The sequence below is a fragment of the Salmo salar genome, chromosome 08 (genome assembly GCF_965601325.2).
Source record: "Salmo salar chromosome 08, fSalSal1, whole genome shotgun sequence".
NCBI classification, from domain to species: Eukaryota; Metazoa; Chordata; class Actinopteri; order Salmoniformes; family Salmonidae; genus Salmo; species Salmo salar.
The window spans coordinates 43,628,475-43,632,500 of record NC_138298.1 but is presented as its reverse complement, the minus strand read 5'-3'; the positions used below and the strand labels follow the sequence as shown (position 1 = coordinate 43,632,500).

The window sequence follows — 4,026 nt, the reverse complement described above, 5'->3', positions numbered from 1 at the left end:
ATTATCATGATTATTATCATTTTTATTATCATTATCATTATCGTGATTATTATCATTATTATTATTATTATTATTATTATAATTATGATTAATTATTATTATTAATTATTATCAATATCATTATCAAAATAATATTAACAATAATGATGATGATCATGATCATTATCGTAATCATTATTATTATAATTATCATTATTATATCATTATCATTATTATCATCATCATCATCATTATTATTATCATTATAATTATTATCATCATTATTATTATCATTATTATCATTATTATCATTATCATTATCATTATTATTATCATTATTATCAATATCATTATCATAATAATTTTAATAATAATGATGATGATCATGATTGTTATCATTATCATTATTATTATCATCATCATTATTATCATTATTGTTATCATCATTATCATTATTGTTATCATCATTATTATTATCATCATTATTATCATTATTATCATTATTATTAATATTATTATTATTATCATCATTATTAATATCATTATTATTATTATTATTATCATCATCATTATTATTATTACATCATTATTATCATTATTGATATCATCATTGTTATTATCGTTATTATTATTATTGTAATTATTATTAATCTCATTATTATCATTATCATTATTATTACGATCATTTATTTAACCTTCTACAAGTATAGTACACTACTTAGGCACCCTATTCCCTATATACAGTATAGTGCACTGCTTAGGCACCCTATTCCCTATATACAGTTTATTTTAATGAAACCTTTATTTAATTAGGCAAGTCAGTTATGAATAAAATATTATTTACAATGACGTCCTACCACCGGCCAAACCCGGACGAGTGGGACTCCCACTCACGGGCCGGTTGTGATCCAGCCTGGATTCGAACCAGGGTGTCTGTAGTGACGCCTCAACCACTGAGACGCAGTGCCCTAAACCACCGCGCCACTCGGGAGCCCAGAATAAATTTTAAAAAGTGTTGCTAAGGTTACCAGTAATCAAGTATGTATCTTTTATTTTTAACAACATTATCAAACTATCAAAGACGGGACTGGACATTCCCAAAAGGTTGTTTACTTTGACCCAAAACAACGGTGGCCCTATCTAGTGCAAAAGTTCACACAATTCCTTCAACAAAAGTTATCCCCCTTTCTAGCCTTGTAATTACCAGACGATGACGGGAAATGAGATTTGGAATTTTTTTCTAACTTGCTGGACTCGTTTTTCCAACTGCCATTCATGAGCGTCAATCACGCCTTTCAAAACAATGTATCCCATCTACAAGACGCGCAAAACGACTTACCAAAATCAAAAAAGTGACTCTTAGACCACCTTAACCCTGACCTTAACCAAAAAAAAACCCACCCTCAGTGTTATGATGTTAGTACAAACCCAGCTGAAAACAAACAACAAAAAACAAAGTGAGGGATCAATCACATTTATTTATAAAGCCCTTTTTACATCAGCAGACGTCACAAAGTACATATAAAGAAACCCAGCCTAAAACCCCCAAAGGTGTATATCCTAACCAGCCTCAAAACTCATTGATTCTGCGTGGTAGTTATCTTAAAGTCATTGATTCAGTGTGGTAATGATCTTAAAGTCATTGATTCAGTGTGGTAATTATCTTATTAAAGTCATTGATTCAGTGTGGTAATTATCTTATTAAAGTCATTGATTCAGTGTGGTAATTATCTTATAGTAATTGATTCAGTGTGGTAATGATCTTAAAGTCATTGATTCAGTGTGGTAATTATCTTAACAATGTGAAGTGGAAGTGAGTCCAACCTGTTTCTTTCTCCCCTCCTGGGCCGACCACACCTCCCTTTCATCTCTCTCTCTCTCTCTCTCCAACTGTCTCTCTCTCTCTCCAACTGTCTCTCCATCTCTCTCTCCAACTGTCTCTCTCTCTCTCTCTCTCTCTCTCTCTCTCTCTCTCTCTCTCTCTCTCTCTCTCTCTCTCTCTCTCTCTCTCTCTCTCTCTCTCTCTCTCTCTCTCTCTCTCTCTCTCTCTCTCTCTCTCTCTCTCTCTCTCTCTCTCTCTCTCTCTCTCTCTCCAACTGTCTCTCTCTCTCTCCATCTCTCTCTCTCTCTCTCCATCTTTCTCTCTCTCTAAATTGTGAATCTGATTGGTCCTGGTGAAGCTACATCAACAATTCTGCACCGCTTTAAAAATATCCCGTCAAGCAATCACCTACACTTATGGGTTTATACCTATAGCATCCCATTAATAACAGATGGCAACAGTTAACCTACATCTATGGGTTTATACCTATAGTATCCCATTAATAACAGATGGCAACAGTTAGCCTACATCTATGGGTTTATACCTATAGTATCCCATTAATAACAGATGGCAACAGTTAGCCTACATCTATGGGTTTATACCTATAGCATCCCATTAATAACAGATGGCAACAGTTAGCCTACATCTATGGGTTTATACCTATTGTGTCCCATTAATAACAGATGGCAACAGTTAGCCTACATCTATGGGTTTATACCTATAGCATCCCATGAATAACAGATGGCAACAGTTAGTCTACATCTATGGGTTTATACCTATAGCATCCCATTAATAACAGATGGCAACAGTTAGCCTACATCTATGGGTTTATACCTATAGTATCCCATTAATAACAGATGGAGATTTCAATTGCATAGTTAGGTCTACGACTACTAATGTCTTGAAATAGGAAGAAAAATATAAATACAATTTGAACAAGCAATCATGACAGTCAAATTCACCGAAGCTGCTTCTTACCTGAGAATATCAGAGACGTTGTGTCGGCTAGGACCTGTAGACTACTCGGATGAGAAAGTACGCACCAATAACTTCACCTCTCTTTCTGAGAACTAAAGATGATCAACTCCTGGGCAGAGGGGGGGTTTTGTACGATGACGGAAAATGAGACTTGGAATTTTTTTCTAACTTGCTGGACTCGTTTTTCCACTGCCATTCATGAGCGTCAATCATGCCTTTCAAAAAAATGTATCCACCTACAAGACCTGCAAAACGACTAACCAAAATCAAAAAGTGACTCTTAAACTACCTTAACCCTGACCTTAACCCTGACCTTAACCCCACCCTCAGTGTTATGATGTTTGTTCAAACCCAGCTGAAAACAAACAACACAAAACAAAGTGAGGGATCAATCACATTTATTGATAAAGCCCTTCTTTCATCACACCGGCCAAACCCGGACGAATGGGTCTCCCAATCACGGGCCGGTTGTGATCCAGCCAGGATTCGAACCAGGGTGTCTGTAGTGACGCCTCAACCACTGAGACGCAGTGCCCTAAACCACCGCGCACTTTGGGAGCCCAGAAAAAAATAAGTGTTGCTAAGGTTACCAGTAATCAAGTATGTATCTTTTATTTTTAACATCATTATCAAACTATCAAAGACGTGACTGGATATTCCCAAAAGGTTGTTTACTTTGACCCAAAACAACGGTGGCCCTATCTAGTGCAAAAGTTCACACAAGTTCACCTTCAACAAAAGTTATCCCCCTTTCTAGCCTTGTAATTACCAGACTAGCCAACAGTTCTTGTCAGCTTGTGAAGCACGACCCATCCTCTGAAGGTGTAGAGAAGGCCTTTAAAGGTGTAAATCCTAACCAGCCTCAAAACTCATTGATTCTGCGTGGTAGATATCTTATAGTCATTGATTCAGTGTGGTAGATATCTTATAGTCATTGATTCAGTGTGGTAATGATCTTATAGTCATTGATTCAGTGTGGTAATGATCTTAAAGTAATTGATTCAGTGTGGTAATGATCTTAAAGTCATTGATTCAGTATGGTAATTATCTTAAAGTCATTGATTCAGTGTGGTAATTATCTTATTAAAGTCATTGATTCAGTGTGGTAATGATCTTAAAGTCATTGATTCAGTGTGGTAATGATCTTAAAGTCATTGATTCAGTGTGGTAATGATCTTAAAGTCATTGATTCAGTGTGGTAATTATCTTATTAAAGTCATTGATTCAGTGTGGTAATGATCTTAAAG

At 35.4% G+C, this 4,026-nt stretch overlaps 1 protein-coding gene across 5 annotated transcripts in view; it reads right to left on the bottom strand.

Annotated features, from left to right (window-relative positions):
• The window catches only part of LOC123732928 (uncharacterized), a 71,842-nt gene extending 68,932 nt beyond the window's left edge, over positions 1 to 2,910 (bottom strand). For 3 of the 5 annotated variants that reach the window (XM_082978706.1, XM_082978708.1, XM_082978707.1), the window contains exon 1: positions 2,780 to 2,910. The gene's annotated coding sequence lies outside the window, so the exon portion shown is untranslated. The remainder of the gene's footprint in view (positions 1 to 2,779) is intronic. The other 2 variants (XM_082978710.1, XM_082978711.1) reach the window with 1 other exon arrangement.
• Positions 2,911 to 4,026: the final 1,116 nt, after the last annotated feature.